Consider the following 18,268-nt stretch of genomic DNA (forward strand, 5'->3'; position numbering starts at 1 on the left):
CTCAAAATGTTGAAAATAGAACTGCCCTATGACCCAGCAATTGCACTATTGGGTATTTACCCTAAAGATACAAACGTAGTGATCCAAAGGGGCACGTGCACCCAAATGTTTATAGAAGCAATGTCCACAATAGCCAAACTATGGAAAGAACCTAGATGTCCATCAACAGATGAATGGATCAGTCATGAATTTCTATGCGTAAAATATCATTGCATTGGAAAAAATAAAAAGAACGAAAAGAGTAAAAAGCAAAAGTTATTACAAGTGCAAGGGAAGTTGAACCTACAAAATCTAACACCATTAAAAGAGCATACACCTCTCAACCTAATGTATTCTGTAGGAAAAAATGACAAAGTACAGAGGATTAGAATAACATCACTGATAAAGTTAATGGATTTGTATCAGACTTTAACTCACCTATAAAAAATACATCTTCCTTTTAAGCATCAGTGGAACTTTTATTAAAAATTATGATGCATCGGGACACAAAGAAAACCTCAGAAAGTTCTTAAGTAAAAATGACACAAAGCTATAGTCTTGGTTTCCAAAGCAATAAAATTTTAAACAATAAAAAATATTAGAAATTTTAAAATACTATACTAAGTAATACATAGAACAACAACAACAAAAATCTGCCATTACAGATTAAGTTTAAAAATAACAGGACTATAAACTTATAACATATATAAACATTTAGGAAACAAAATCAGATACACTCCAAAGAACATGTATAACCTTAAAGCCTTTCAATAGTAGACAATCAACCAAAAATCTTCCTGTTCACGTACTGATACCTACAGTTTCTTCCCCCAAAAAGTGGGTGGGGGAAGGGAATGGAAATTTTTCATTTACAGTAAGAAATTAAAGTCCATAGTTTAAGATAACACACTTCAAAATGAACCAGTTTTAGGCCACCTGCATCCAGCTGATGGGTTGATAAAATATAACTAATACCAGATGCTTTCCATGTTTTTATAGGGAACAGAGGTAAAGAGAGCAGAAAGGCAGGGAAAGTCACAAGTTTAGAAGGGCTCAAAAAGTAGACACTGAGGACACAGAAAAAAAGTTCAATGTGCATCCAATTTTTCTTAGTATAAGTACTTTAATTCTAACATAAACTGCAACTACACTGACAAGTAGTGCAAGCAAGAAGTTCTATTTTATATCAGTTACATTGGGAAAATGAACTGACTTGATTGCCTATAAAGGTTGGTGGTTGCTAACAGTTCTAATAATCAAGAATAAAGGAAAATATCTAGGTTTGTGAACTACTACAGTAGCAGTAGGGGAACAACCCCTGTATTCGATTATAAAATGGACAGTTTCCACATCTGCTGAGTATTAGGTGTTAGCTTAGTTTTAGAAATAGCTACCATTCCTTAGGTACCTGATGGTGTGAACTAGGTAATACTTGCTGTCAGTCTAAACACCAAATAGGACAGGTTGGCATCACCGATTTACTTAAGAGACAACTGAGTTCCATAAGGGCCAAAGACCATATAACTAGCAACCCCAGAGCTCAATAAATTATAATTATGAAATAGAACTATGAGGCCTAGTATCAGGTTATAGACAAATTATAGGCTCCCAGCTAATACTAATTAGTCATGTGACCTTGGATACTCATTTATTCAAAAAGTACTTACTGAACATCTTCTGTGTACAAGTTTCTGTGTTTACATATGAAGGCTCAGAGTTCTCAAATCTCAAAAACTATGAACAAATATATTATTCACCTCATAAAAGTCCTTTTTTGTAAACAGAGACATTTCTTGTCATTCAACTATACCACACCAGGGCATTTGATTCATTATCACAGTCACCTGGGGTCTAGTAATGTGAAACACAACACAATACAATCATTTCAAAGACCTCCCCCAGCATTCCCATGGTTGGCCAGATTTAGGAACCTGAAAAATAACTGCATTTTTGCTTCTTAAAAAAAGATGTTTTACTTATTAACATATGTTAATTTAAAGAGCATGAACTCAAAAAGAGAACATCACATCTTAAATAGTATTAGTGTAGTACATTTAGGATTACTAAAATATTATTAACCTTTAGAAAGGCTCAGCAAATTTAAACAGTTTAAGAATAACAAAAACATGGTTTCTGAACTTGGGAGAACTAAACCAAAGCACTGTGTTCACAAAGAGAAAATTCTTTGCCATAGAGATGCACCACCTTGGCCTTCAGGAAGAAGATAGGTTTCCATATAAAGAATTTTAAACAAGAGACATCAGATCCATTCTTCTGCAAATATTCTTGAAGGAATCAGCATGGACAGAAGAAAACAGAGGGAAACATTACCACACAACAGCTCCATGAAAACCTGGAGAAACCAGCTGCATTTTTTCCCTCAATGAACTGCCCACTCTAAGCAACCTTATCACACTCACACAGTAATTACCCAATCCTGGAGGAATAGATCTCCTGAGAAATGAAATAGATGCTCCTGAGAAATGAATTTTGTTTTGTTTTGTTTTTTTAACACACATAGGCACTCTGCCCTCAAAAGGCCATAAATAAAATATCCAATAACAGTCTCTATTGACAATAATAGTAATGATTAATTTTTTTCCATTTTTTTATTGTATTATGTTAGTCACTATACAGTACATCATTAGTTTTTGATGTAGTGTTCCATGATTCGTTGTTTGTGTATAACACCCAGTGCTCCATGTAATCCATGCCCTCCTTAATACCCATCACCAGGCTCACCCATCTCCCCATCCTCCTCCCTTCTAAAACCCTCAGTTTGTCAGTTTGTTTAGTATAAAGTGCTTCAGACACATTTTAAGGACACACTTTAAGGACTAAGATAAAGTATTATCTAAAACTTATAGAGCCATCTAAAACTTACAGAGACTTTAAAATGTGTCCTAAGCACTTTATATTTACTACCTCACAAGTCCATATGAACAACACTGTAAAGTTTGTAGAACTATTCTCTCCATCAGACAGGGCAGTCCCATCTCTACCCCATTTTACAGATGAGGAAACAGAAGCAACAGCCATGTTCCCACCAAGCTGCCTGTGTACATAACGATTACATAACGATCATACAAAAGTGCCTTGCAGGAAAGATGCTTCCACCTGTCCTTAAGCAGCTGAAGACAATAGATAGGACCCCAGGCAAAATGTGTCATTAACAACTTTTGAATCCTGTGTCACAGGCCTCCCCCGCTACTACCATCCCATATCAGCCACACAGGATAAAATTTTACTTTTGCTAATTAGCAAAAAAGTATTAAAACAGAAGATTCTGATTCACTATATTTGTTCACAAATTACATATTGACAGTTTTCCTAAGCATATTATCCAAACTTCCTGTTTGTAATTTTATCTCACATCAAAAGAATTTTAGGTTTTAGCTAAAATTTAGGTTTTCCATCCTCCCTTCTTCTGGCCACATGCTCCCAGTGCCCCTCATAGCCAGCCATGCCTTGCAAAATTGACAAAATCAAGGATTTCCTTCTCACAGCCAGGTGAAAGGATGCCAAATCCATCAAGATCAAGAAAAAGAAGGATATCTGAAGTATGTTGATGCAACAGAGACCTTTTATAGCTTGGTCTTCACAGACAAAGAGAAGGCAGAGACACTGAAAGCAGTCCCTGACCCCAGGTTTGGCATTGAAGGAGCTGAAATGAACCTGGCACACTCACTTGAACTGTATTAAAATTTTAAAAATTAAAAAATAAAAAAAGAATTTTAAACACTATAAAGCTACAATAAGGTAATGCAACAATAGTGAACAACACACTTAGAAGTCGGAAGTTTGGGCTTGTACTAGCTGTGTGATTTCAGTTAAGTCATCTCACTTTTCTATACTTCATCTGTGAAATGGGTACAAGCCTTCATGAAGCGGGGCAAATATTAAACCATGAAGTCCCTAACAGACTGTCAGGTAGAATGACTTAGTTTAGAGGAAATGAAGGTATGGCATAATAAAAAATAGACTAGGGAGGAAATAGGGGAACATTCACAGAAACCATATAATGACTTACCTTAGGGCTAGGTACAGAGACAATCCTGATCTGCCTGGTTTAGGATGAGGAGAGGGGACATTGAGAGTACCAAGAAGGCAAGATAGGTGGAAGAGATTTCCTAAGGAAATCCTGAGTCTAATACCCTCCCTCCTCAGAAGTCCACCTCCTCCAACCTAGGAAGTAAAGTGGGAGATGGCCTGGAAGCAGTTGCCAAAGTCCCTTCCCCAGAACTGGTGGCACCCAGCAGTAGGGCTCCACGCAGCTCTGTGCACAGGCTATAGTACTTCAGGGTTCAGGAGCAAGGGATGGCCAGGTGAAAGGTGAACCACAAAGGGGGTATCTTAAAAAGGTATGGCTCTCAAGGTAAGCAGAGGAGCAGAAAAGCAACATAAGCAGGTAGGAGGTCAAAAGAAGAGATTTTATTTTAGAAGACGGACAATCTCAGAAAGCTTGTAGGCAGCTGGGGAAAACAGCAACAGGAAAGAGTACAAAATAAGTGGAGCCAGACTCAGAAAGAACAGTATTTGATAGAAATAAGATAGCTAGTAGGGCCAGGCTTGGTAAAGAAGAGGCATGTCTTCCTCTACCAAGACCAGAGGAGAGGGACCATGAAACTACAGTAAGATTTTAAAGGGATAAAGTGTGATTTGCTTAAAAATGGGCTTGATCTCAATGAACTAGGAAAAAGATATTTTGCTAAAAGGGATCAGGAAATGGGTTTGGAGTATGGCTATGAGGAATAACTCTGGACAATGACTGGGACAAAAGCACAGCTGGCTCTGTAAGTCAAGATTTAATAGAATTTTCCTATAATTCCCCTTTCCAATGTCTGAACATTCATATGCCCTGACTACCCCCCACCCTGACAGACAATGATGTTCTGTGGCAAAACATATCCTTGGAAATATAATCTTTGTTAAAAGATAATCTATACCATGATTACATATAGAAGAATCTAATCCCAGAGATAAGAAATGCAAACCACTATAGTACACACAGAAAACTGAACAACTCGAACTTAAAATCCAAGATAACTCATTTGTAAAAAGAGGCAGTTGGTATTCATAAGAAATTTAAAGGATCTTTAAATCTTGATTTCAAGAAATTGTAATATCAAGGTCCACAGAGAACACAAAATGGTTATGCAAAAAAAAAAAAAAGACATATATATTTCTTTCCTTATTTCAAGGCTCTCTATTTTGAAATTGATTAAATGCCAAAGTAAATAAATTAAATTCTTACTTTAAAAACAGAAATGGAGTTTAAGGTGATACACCCATCTGATCATACTGAAAGATGCGATACAACAGTGGCGGTTTCTTGACAAGGCCCAATCATGAAATATGGGTTAAATGCAGGTGGATTAAGCAATAGCTCTCATTCTGTGGTCTGAATGACAGCAACCAGGGCACTTCAGGACTGCTGAGAGATGCAGGATTGAATCAACGCAAGCCAAAGAATTGGCAAAACTGGCAACCAGCAGAGGCAGAGATGCCAGAGGTTGGGCAACATCAAGGCCTATTTCAAAATATCAAAGGAACTCTCTCAGGGAAATAAAAGAAGAATAATGTCAGAATCTCACCTTACAGTGCCCAGACCAAATAAAAAACACCTGGATATTTCTGGAGAGACTCTAATGCTGCAGAGAAAGGTATACAGCAGAACTAATCTTTTCTCAGTTGTTCTCCTGGCCAGAGGCTAGGTCCCGAACAGTAACCCCAAATTTGGTAATAAATCTTGATCTTTTTATCATTTAAATTTTCAAAGAAAAAAAGATATTAGCAAACACAAACATGGCTTGGCAAATAAAGTTCAGGACTCAAAAGCTGAAAGTTTAATTTTTTCACTTTTTTCTCATTGCCTTAAAAAAAGACAACTGTGTGATAAAGCTATACGACTGTTCACACTGTCTAGATTTCACTACCTGAGTAATTTGTTCCTTATAAACATAAACATAAACAAATGCCAGTTAAAAAAATACAGGGCAGGAAGCCACTTTGGAATAAATAAAAGACAGTGTGGACAAATCCTCCCAGTAATTCCTAAGAATTTTTCTGAGATTTCCAAAATATTTGACAAACAAAAAGATTTCTTTCTCCAATGTTTTTAGACCATAGTAAGAATCAATAGAGACTCCAACAAGCAAACTTCATTAGATTTCCTCTCCAAGACATGTATAACAATACTACATAAGACAGATCTATGAAATTTCACTTTTTTAAAATTTTTTTTTATTTATTTTTGTGTGAGAGAGAAACAGAGAGCACGCACGCATGAGCAGTGGGTGGGAGGGCAGAGGGAAGATGCACACTCCCCGCTGAGCAAGGAGCCCAATACCCTGAGATCATGACCTGAGCCAAAGGCAGATGATTAATCAACTGAGCCACACAGGCACCCTGAAATCCCACTCTTAAAAGGACTCATAAAAAAGGTACATATCAAAAAGGAGTACAATTATCACTTCTCAATCCTTAATTCCCACCCACACTTATCTTCAAAAGAGTGTTTCCATTCAATAAGTGGAATCTCTCTATTCATCCAAATGATCAAGAAAAACACTGGATTCATCCTTGACTCCTCCTCTTCTTTTCACTCGCCAAATCTAATCCATCAACAAATCCTATCAGTTCAACTTCAAAATATCACACAGATTAGTCTACTTTTCTCCATCTCCCCTGCTAGTACTCCTACCCAACCCATGAGTTCCTCTTGCCTAGACTACTATACCGGACTTCTAACTGGTACATTCTTTTCCATGCTTGACCACCATAATCCGTGTTGCAAAAGTGATAAAGAACCATAAGTGAGTTCACAACCCTTTCTTGACAAAAACCATCCAACAATTGGCACTCAGAATAAAACCCAACTTTAATATCAAAGTCAAGAAGCCCTGAGAGGATCTGACCCTTGCCCACCTCTTAACTACCCTCTCATCACTCTAACTCATTATGCTCCTGGGCTTGTTGCACCATAAGGCCTTTGCATTTCTATTTGTTCTATCTATAAGGATATTCTCCAATATCTTTAGAATTCAACACAAATCTCATTTTCAAAGAAGCCATTCCTGACCTAAACAACCTTGTTAAGTCGCTAGCACAGTTCTTCTCAAACTAAGTGTGAGGAAAGGAGGTTTTTTGGATTTGTTTTTGTTTTTAAATTTCTGATTTATCATGTAAATATTCCTTTTTTTTTTTCCCAAAGATTTTTATTTATTTGAGATAGAGAGAAAGCACAAGCAGGGGGAGCAGCAGGCAGAGGGAGAAGCAGATTTCCTACTGAGCAGAGGAGCAGAGAGCCCACTGTGGAACTCAATCCCAGGACCCTGAGATCATGACCCAAACCAAAGGCAGCTGACAACAGTCGACTTAACTGACTGAGCCACCCAGGCGCCCCTACCATGTAACTATTCTTTTGTCAAATACAGCAAAAATTATTTTCTTTTTAAAATGGAATTTCAAATCATACAAAAATGGAAGTTTAAAATTTTAATTATTAATAGTGTCAATGGTCAAAAATTTTCTCTATCACATTACCATGAGTCACTCTCTTTCTGTGCTTATCCCATTGTGAACTGGCACAACCGTGAGCAGATTAAGACTATGATACTGCTTCAGCCTGTCCATGCTTTCCTTTGCACCGCACTTAGCACACTCTAGAACAATTTACTTGAGTGTCTGTACTGGCTACTATTCTCAGCACCGGATCTGCAGCAATGAAATAAAGAGATAAGATCCCTGCTTTCTCAGACTTCACCTTCTGTGGCGTTATTGGTCAAGGCCACAAGGCAATAACCTAATCTGAACTCAGGCCTGCCTCTCAGGTTTTTCCTGGGTTCCGAAAAACGCTCAGCACTCAGCTAAGCAGTGAAGTGTGCAAGTTTGCATGTATCCACTGTTCCTGAAAATATTACACTTTTAATTGTATATTCTTCACATTACTTCCAAATAAGTGTCCATTCAGATAACATCTTTAGGACCCATCAATGTAGAAGAATTAAACTACATCTTCAACCAGTGTCCGGAGACAATAATGATACTCTAATAGTCACTTTAGGCATTTCCACAACTTAACTATAAATATTTGTACTGTCTCTCCTGCTAGTGTTCTTCCACACTATACACAAGTTTCTTCACCCACTTCCCAGATCAGTAGTAATGATATTTAGGATTTCCCCCAAGAAATAATCAGTGCCTCAGCAGAAAATTCCAGCTGCCACCCTAGGGTCATTTTTAGAGAATTGGGGCCATGATGATGTTATTCCTATTAAATATATAACTCAATTTCCTTGGACTTCACTGGCTTGTGATTAAAAATAAAGTACATTCAAAACACATTGGCCAACATCTACATAATGAGAAGATCCTGAAGCATGGAGTATACCACATATGCTCGCATTCTTGCCACTCTTGTTCAACCAACCTACTGTCTCCTCAAAACTCTCTATATTGTTATTATTCCCACTTTTCAAATGAGAAGACTGAGAACTAGATATATTTAGTAAATCTCTGTCAAAAAATAATTACTGTACATTTGTTAAAACTCTATTCTATTAACAATGTTATATCCTTACAAATAATTCTCAAACTTGCCTAGGCTTCAAATCACCAAAGCTACCATTATCAAAGCTGCCAGTGTGGTTCTAACACAGCAAGATTAGCACTGAGAACCAATGTACTTCATCATGAAAGCCAAGTGCCTAGGGACAAAGTTTTAAAAGAATATAGGAAAATGAAAGGTGTTCATTCTTAAAATTTAGGGGACCATTGTAATGTTTTCATTGACCATGTTATTAAAATTTTATTTGCACAGCAATTCAAAAATCACTTATTTATGTTACTGCAATGTAGGACTGAGCCCATCCCTAAAAATACCAAAAGTGCCAATTAATGGATCCTGGAATAGGTCTACCTACTCAGTTGATTTCCAAAATAAAGCCAGGGGCAGTATTTAAAGATTTCCATTAAAGCATCTGAAGATCTAGAAGAAACTGGATGGAGGGGATATATAACAAATACCAACAGTTACTTCTACAGAAAGAATGTGCTAGCTAGCCTTCCTATAATAAACATTCTAGAAAAACTTCTGCTCTATATTTGGTATCCCCTCCAGCTGCCTTCAAGCATTTACTCTAAGACCAGTCTACACAGTAAAGACCATTGTTTAATTTTGCTCACTAATTTAAAGAAAAAAAAAATCCATTCCATCAAGCAAGGACTAGAAGCCTCACAACCGCCTACATGCATTCACTTATCAAGATCTGACTAATCAAGGTGTAGAACTTCAATCACTAGTGGCTATGTACTAATATTCACTAGTTGCTGGTGTTCTAACGCAAATGGGCACCTAAAAAAGTCTTTACTTAAGTATCTGCCACATTTCACAAAGAAATGTATGTGCCTGTGTATTATTTTTATATATAATGTTATATATGTGATAAATTTGGCACTTTCAACTAAAAGTGAAGTCTACTATTAACCATTAGTAATACTCTATGTTAAAAAACAATGCTTTAAAAACATTGCCAGATCATTAAAATATCCGGAAGTAGTCTTGCTCTTTAGGTAATCATACTTTATATCTTACTACATATCATGTCTGCTTTATTGATTTTGTAATGCCATCATTTAAGATCTGAGATGTTCTTCATTCACAAGTCAAGTTCACAAAAGGAACAGGTACGTTGGTTTGTGCTGATCATTTCTGCCCTGGTGCAGAAAAGCAGGTGCCTCCAGTTGGTAAAGCACTCCTGACACAGGCCAAGGACCGACCGGTATACGGACCTTCAGCTCTCACCCTATTGGTCTGGGACAAAGTCACAGAGACCAGCAAGACCTATAACATGCTGGGAAACAAGTTTCATTCTTTTATTCACCACCTAACAAGCATTTGCACTTTTCTGGATTTGATTTACCTGTGGCCCCATTAGTCACAACCACAAGATTGACTTACATCCAAGTAGACCTAAGCTACTCGTTGGAGAGGTACCAAGCTCTTAGACAAAATACAAAATGGAAGAAGCACAAAAATGCCTCATAGTCTTCCACGATGAAAATACTCATATCATGAGAGATACAGTGCTAACTACCTGCGGTCCATCATTTCATGTAATCTACCCACAAGCCTAGGAGAATAGCACCATCACTATTTCCATTTTTCAGAAGAGAACATTAAGGTTTAAAATGAAGTTAAGAAGATTTTGCCTAAAATAACATGTCAAGCAAGTAAAACAGTAAAGATTTGAATCCTGGGCTGTCACTTTTATCTATCTTTCTTTCATTATAGTAGATAATAGAATGGCATCCATACTAGAAGAGAACAAGTAGTAGTTTTCAAGCTGAAAAGGGGTTGTCACTTAAAAATGCTTTCAATATTGTCAATTACTAAAGAGCAGAAAATTATAGATTTAAACCAGCACTCTCATTTCAGAATCAGCAAATTCAACTCTTGCCACTAGGAAATAACACTGACAAGTAACTTGTCCAGGAAAGCAGAGCAGGCTCCTTGCAGAGCTTCCAGCTTAGTATAGACACAATCAGCACCTCTTAGTCCAGACCGTCAATCACTGACAAATTAGCCACCTATACACTCAACCTGGTTTCTTTTCAGGCTGACAGCTGGCCACATTCTTGGAGGAAACATACCCACTTCCACAGAGGAGGGAGGACTTAAATTAAGGGGGTAATTAGGGTGCACAAGGGCTCCTACACTGCACACAACTAGAATATGGATTTTATTATCGTCCCTAAATGCTCAGAATTCTCTTTGACATAAAGTCCAATTTAGCTAAATTCATCAATGGTCAACTAGCGTCATTTTAGTTTTTCCATATTTAATACTTCCAAATCCAAAGGTAATTTAAAGCAACCTACAAAAACAGAATCAAGAACTTTCTTTTAGTCTTTCCAGCTGCCTCACTGAAATGTCTGCAACTATTCTATAAAGGTCACATAACCAATGTCCTCCTTGAGTTCCAAAATAAAATGCTCTATTTGGGTACAGATTGGGTTCATTACTAAGTTAGGAAAAGGTAGTAAGAGGTTTTAATTCTTATTCTTTGCAGCAATGAGATATTTTCCAGGTAACTTCAATTCTAAAGAATTTGACAAATAGTTATTGTCTCATCTACAATGACTGAGGTTCTTTACTAAATGCTGCAGGGTTATCAAGATAAGTAAACCTCAGTTCTCAGGGAGCATAATGTCCAATAATAAGGATAAGCCAATAATCAATGAACTGTAACATGCCGTGGAGGATTCAGAGGCAGCTGAAGGCACCTCTGGTAAAGGAGGGACCAGGAAGCCTTCCTCAAGTACCCGACACTTGAGCTGGGTCATGATGAACAGCAAGAAAGCAACATAGCAAGACCCCACACAGGAGAATGCCATTCCCAGAAGAAATAATGTGGATACATGAGAAAGGTGAGGCAGGGTAAAAAAAAAAAAAGTCAATCATCAATTATGGCCAAGTCTGTGATACACGTAAGAGATAAAATTGTGATAACCTCTGGAAAGGCTAGAAAGTTTAATTTAAAGCCTTAATTCTAAAGTTAATTCACAGTATCAGTACAGAAGAAAATGGACCTCATATTTATATAAACTTGTAGGGAAGACTGAACCCATCACAATCAGAAACTGCAAAATCCCAGATAAGAGTTAATGAAAACGCAGACAGGGAAAGTGGTAATGAGAAGGGACAAAGATAGATCAGAAAAATTTAAAAAGCACATGGTGATAAAGTGGTATGAGAGGGAAAAAAAGTAGCAGAAAACCATTCAAAGGGAACCGGTATTTTGAGCCTGGGTAATGGGAGACAAATCAAGCTAATAACAACTAGAAGTTGGAAGTGAATGGAGAAAGGAGGGGTGTGCAGGTCAGTAGTATAAATGTTTCTTTAGCCTGTGTCAATTTTGCGAATTAGGGAGAACATCCAGGTAGAGATATCAAATGGACAACAAGAAATGCAGGCTGATTTAATCATAGGAGGGTTAATTTTCCGATCCATAAGGATGATTCCCAAATCTATATGACTTGTCGGAATCAACTGGGGAGCCTATTCAAAACAAAGACCTCAGGCCCCACTTTAAAAAATCCTGACCGAACAGATCTCCATGGGGCCCAGGAATATACAGTGTTCAGAAGCCAAGAATGGAGCCATTGCTCTACATGACTCTGCTCACTCTGCAGTTCATAATCTCCTGCTTTATAGTTCTGAATATACTTCCAGAACATACTCACTTGGATGGCATTTGCAGAATGTGAAACTAGTACACCTCCCTGGAGATTGGAAACATACTTTAACATCTGAAAATAATTATTTCTCAGTCTGTATCCCACTGGTTATAGGGAATGGCTTTGATATTCTACTACATAACTGATGGTTTAGGTCTACAAGTACCAACCACTACAACACAAAGATCAATTCTGCTCAAACTTTCTGTGACCAAGATAATTAATGATTCCATGACCACTAGATTAATGACACATACAGCAAGCAGTTCTCTCTTAAAATGATGAACGAAAGGATAACTTGCATAATCAAATGTAAATCTTTCATAGATTTCAATAACTTTCCTTCATATTTCAACAGATTTCCTTCTCACTCTGAATCTTCTCAATACTCCTATCTCTTTTTCTCCTCAGGTTCATGACAGAAGTGAGGAAGTCACTAAGCTCAAGAAGGCAACGCAGCCAACTGAAAATATTAAACCTGTCACTTTCACCAAAAGTAGAAAATGTTTTGTTATATTTTATTTCTTAAAAAAAAATAATTAGGGAAGGGGAAAAAAGATCAAGTATGGAATGACAATCTGATATTACCAACCGTGGGGATTTTTTGTAATATTTGTAATAAAAGAGCATAGTTTAGTAATAGAATAACCCTAGCCCAATTTATTATTTGATTTCTCCCTTTTGTTAAAAACAAAACCAACCAAACAAACAAACAAAAAAACTATAAAAGGGGTTCCTGGGTGGCTCAGTTGGTTAAGCATCTGACTCTTGATTTCAGCTCAGGTCATGATCTCAGGGTTGTTAGATACAGACCCGTGGCTGGCTCTGCACTCAGCATGGAGGGTGCTTGCTTGTCTCTCTCCCTCTGCTCCTCCCCGCACCTGCACTCTGTCTCTCTCAAATATATAAATAAAATCTTTTTAAAAAGGATAGTAAGAGACAACCTTTTTTATACACTCATTATCCATACCTGTGCTATCTTCACACAACATTTCTTATTTAATCTTTATAGTTGTCTCATTATTTAGGTAATCTCATTATCCCCATTCTACTGAGGAGAAAGCCACACTTGGATGAGTTAAGTTTCTGTTCAAGGCCTCACTTCTTTTAAGGGGTTCAGCTAGAGTTCCCACCCAGTGCTTCTTAATGGCAGTGTCCTTTTGGCCATAATCCTAAGGGCCTAACACAACACAGGAGAGAATTAAAGTAGCAGGAAAAGAGCTTATCTTTGAAAAGCTCCATTCATGATTTTTTTCTGGATCCCACCTATGATCAAATTACCTCACTTTCCTTTACATGACATATATATGTATTTTCTCACACACAAGACTGAGCTCCCTCAGGAAAGAAAACCCTGGACTCTCCAGCATGTATCATTGCCTGACAAAGAAGATTCTTAACAGTGTTTTTGAATGAACATGACCAAGTAATTTGCTAGGGCTTTTCCACTAGCTCTCACAGCCCACATTCCCATAGTCCTAAAGGACTGAAATCAGTGGCTGTCTATTCCAGACCAGTCTAAAAGCTCTTTCCTTTTGGTATGGGTTGGGTTTTGTTATTAATTTTGAAGTACACTTTTAAACACTGTGATCTCTGAAACTAGTAGGTCTCTAGAACTGTTATTGAAAATGAAAACATGTTTAAGGCCTTAACAATGAGAAACTCTCCCCAAATAAAACTTGCCTTCAAGAAAAAAAAAGGAAAGAGGGGGACTGGAAATCAGTGGGGGATGCTACTGGCTTAGGGGATGGAGACCAGGCACGCTAGTGGTACTGCAATGCCTGGAACAGTCTTGCACAGCCAAAGATTGTGCTGTGTCCCTCATAATTTTCAGAAGTCCTGTGCATTTTAAAAAAAAAAAAACTGTTTTCTAATTATCTGAGCATAGATCCTAACTAGGTTTTTATGTGGGCACAATGTATGTATTACAGAGTATGTGTTAAGGAAAAGTACTATTTTATTCCAAATTTACCCAAATTGGACTTTTTAAAAAATGAGGATACCACATCATGGCCACTAGTGGTAGAAGAGCTGCCACTGCCATTCACAGGTGCCATTTTTTGGATTTATAGCCATCACATCTGGGATTCTATGTTAGGTACACACATCTGAGCACTTCAACAAATCTTCTAATGCAATGGCTTCTGCATATTTATATACAGAAACACAAATTCTCCTTACACACTGCTTTCATTTCTCTTTAGTTGTAGTAAAACATTATATTGATCTTTTTAAATGTGCATAGTTATGTTATCCATGAATTTAAGATTGTAAAGGCATCAAATACACATGAAATGGCCACATAGATCTCTGAAATAGTGGAAGCTTAGTGCAAGTGCCATTTTAAAAATGGCATATAAATATTACCTGTCTATCTCAATTCAACATGATGTAAGTCAAGCTAGGTAGTTTCCAAGTCTCATGAAATCCTGACTTAATCTCTGCTTTGTCAGCAGTTTGGACTATGTATATATGAGGAGAGGCACCAATTGATCAAGGCAATTTTGTATTTTATACTTAAGTTCTTTTCTATTGAAGCTTAATTTTTAAATTTATTATTTCTGAAGCAACATACAAAGTAAAACTAAAAAGAATTTTAAAGCAGGAGAAAATGGCGTTAAAATATTCAAAATGCAAAAATCTTTTAAATCCTTATAAAGAAATATGAAAAATAAAGTTAGGAGAAATAGGCTTCACAATTCTTAAAGATCATTTACTCATGGGATACACATATACAGTTGATTAAACCCAATAAACAAATATTACATCTAGAAGTATTTTGACACTAAATTATTTATTTAAGTATATTCTACCAATTTTACTTCCTTATCAACCAACTTGCTTTACATCTCTAATGTCTTTATTATGACAAAAAAGGTCCCATTTTAATATCAAACCACCAGCATAAATAAGAGGCAGGATTAAAAAGTGCTACACACACACACACACACACACACACACACACACTTTTTTGTTGTTTTATTTCCCTAATCCTGGAGGAGGAGAAAGCATGCAAACAGCTTCCTCTACAATGTTCCCAGACAGTGATGGTTTTTAAAAACTGCATCAGGGGTGCCTAATGGCTCAGTTGCTTTAGCATCTGCCTTTGGCTCAGGTAATGATTTCAGGGTCCTGGGATCCAGCCCCACAAGTCCCTACTCAGCAGGGAGACTGCTTGTCTCTCTCTCCCCCTACCCATCCCCCAACTTGTGCTAGCACAGCCCCATACTCTTTCTCTCAAATAAATAAAATCTTAGGGGGAAAAAAAAATCAATTGCTTTGACAAAAATCAATACCTTAACAAAAATGCACTGTTTAAGATTCCTGACTTTTGATTACCACATGGCTAAATGTGTATAAAAAGGGAAAATTAGTATAGTCAATAGAATATACATCAAGACTTTCAGACACAGTAACACTGCATCTGAACAGTTACAGTAGAGCAATGTTCAGTAAATGCTATTCTGTTAGTCACATTCACTCCTTCAACTATCTTTGGAATTATCAGCCTTCACTTCACTAAACAGGACATGAAAACATTATGTTTATTAATATTAATAAAAATTTTGGTTTCCTTTCTGAAGTAATTATACTTACATGGAGTTAACAAAAATAAATAAAATCACAGCAATTTTAAAACATGTTTTTAAAAACGTATTTAATCTTTTCTCCAGCAAAAGTTGAAACCAGAGGGACACATGGGTGGCTCAGTGGATTAAGCCTCTGCCTTCAGCTCTGGTCATGATCCCAGGGTTCTGTAGTCAAGCCCTACATCAGGCTCCTTGCTGAGCGGAGAGCCTGGTTCTCCCTCTGCATGCCGCTCCCCATACTTGTGCTCTCTCTGACAAATAAATAAATAAAATCTTTAAAAAGAAAAGTTGTAACTAGAATTAATACAAAGAAGAAAAAAAAAAAAAACCTGATCTGAAATTCACCTTCCTTTCCCTTTTCCTATTTTATAATAAAGTGATAGTCCTAATGACTGCCCAAAAATTCTGAAGTAAAAGACCTACATAAAACAGGAAACTGGGCATTAAATCTTTAAAGTGTTTTATTTTCTAATATGCCTCAAACTTATCAGAAGAAAAAAACAAAACAAAACACCGAATTCCAGGAAATCTATGATTGAAAAAAAGTAGGGGTGCCTGAATGGCTCAGTTGGTCAAGTGTCTGCCTTCAGCTCAGGTCATGATCCCAGAATTCTGGGATCAAGCCCCACATGGGGCTCTCTGCTCTGTGGGGAGCCTGTTTCTCCCTCTCCCTCTGCCTGCCACTCTGCCTGCCTGTGCTCTCTCTGTCAAATAGATAAAATATTTTTTTAAATATCTATAAAGTCATTAAGAACCAAAATTAAGATGCTGTGTCTTGGACTGCTTAAAAAAAAAAAAAGAAGCAGAATCCTAAGGGTTAATTTTACTTTATTATACATATATTCTAAAATTAAGCAAATATTTTGGCATTTTAAATCCTTTTCGTCAATAAAGCAACTTCTCATGTAGTAAAATTGGTTTCTTTAATTCTTTTTGTGCAATAAGTCCACAAAAATTATTTGTTGATTTTTTAGGTATTGCGTCTCTTCATTTTCTAAAGAATGGAAGCATAAAATAAGACAACATAAACTGCTGACAGTTTAAATTTCAAAAGTGAAATTATATATCTATTAATTTTATTTGCAACTCTGGAAAGTATATGTAAAAATAAATAGATAAACAAATTACCATACCATTCTAAGATGACAATTTGGGAGCACTTACTTTGGGAACCAAAAAGAAATAATTTTCAAGCTTTTCTATAAATCTAAGCAAAACACAGAGATTGGGTCCAAAAACTTGTAAATCCTAGTCAGTGGCACAATTCAAAAAGGCACACTTCTGCTTCAGCATTCTAAGATTGTGTGGGAAAAAAATCAACTCTCACAAGGTTTCTATTATATGCAGTCTCTTAAGAGCAAGGGAACTGCAAAACAAGCATAATTATCAGGGACTAAGTGAAGATGCTATCTACGTGAGCCACCTGGTGGTTTATTTCCCTCACTGCATGGATAAACACCTCGTGCTATGCACACAATCTTTAATTGGATACTACATTACGTTTTATTTTTGGTGCCAAGACCAAAAAGAATTTACACTTACCAAAATTTAGTAACAGTGTAGGTTACAAGACACACTTCCACTCAGAGGTACTTAAAAAAATTCACAAGGCTACACATGGAATCCACACCTGAAAATTTACCATAGCAGGCCTCTATAATTGTTTTTAAGTCTTTTCAACAGTGTTTGACGCCTACACTAAGTGTTGAATCCAAAACAAATTCAAAGTGACTGTAGATCACACAGCAGGCTTGCCTGTGGTTTATTTACCTCTTTCCTAGGTCTGGGTAGTTCAGAACATAGCAAATTGAACTTCTAACAGAGCACTGTCTTAACTGTCAGCAAGGTGGCAATAAGAGGAAAGGTGTCAACAAGAGGAAAGTTGCAGAATGCCAGTCTTTATGACTCTCTTTGACATCAAGTTATGTCAACCAAAAGAATTTTCAAAGAGATTCTTCTGGTGCTCAAATTTTATAAAAGCAGAGTATGCCCAAGTATCCCTTTATCTTAAAATAAAATAACCTAGCAGCTAGAGTACATTATACAATAGCCATGGCAATCCTAAAGATGAGAATTACATAAAACTTGACTCTAAATGGATCGGGGGGAGGGGGGGCGGGCAGGAACAATTTGAGTCTTTTAATCAGTCAGTAGGGTGAACTGGGTACAGCAGCAGTCCCACACCCTTCCTTGAAGAGGCAACTTCCTCACTCTAAGTTTCAGTGATCTCTTCAATGGAGAATAAAACTCAGCAGTAAAGAACAGCTATTAGCAAACTCACACATACATTATAACCACTACTCTCCATTACTGATTTTATTGGGAGGTTACTAGGCACAGCTGTACCCTCTTGTCAAAGTGCTCTGTGCTCCTGACTCATCTCAGTGATTCAAGGCTGTACAACTTGCCCAGTGGAAACACTGAATGGATAGGAAGCTCTCAGAGGATGGCTCTATTCA

At 37.0% G+C, this 18,268-nt stretch overlaps 1 protein-coding gene and 1 pseudogene across 3 annotated transcripts in view; one reads left to right on the top strand and one right to left on the bottom strand.

Annotated features, from left to right (window-relative positions):
• The window catches only part of GMDS (GDP-mannose 4,6-dehydratase), a 614,085-nt gene that overhangs the window by 539,700 nt on the left and 56,117 nt on the right, over positions 1-18,268 (bottom strand). The gene's annotated exons all lie outside the window — the stretch shown is intronic.
• LOC123394860 lies at positions 3,443-3,652 on the top strand (annotated as a pseudogene).

The sequence above is a fragment of the Mustela putorius genome, unplaced genomic scaffold, assembly GCF_011764305.1.
Source record: "Mustela putorius furo isolate JIRA1106 unplaced genomic scaffold, ASM1176430v1.1 tig00000117_pilon_pilon_pilon, whole genome shotgun sequence".
NCBI lineage: Eukaryota > Metazoa > Chordata > Mammalia > Carnivora > Mustelidae > Mustela > Mustela putorius.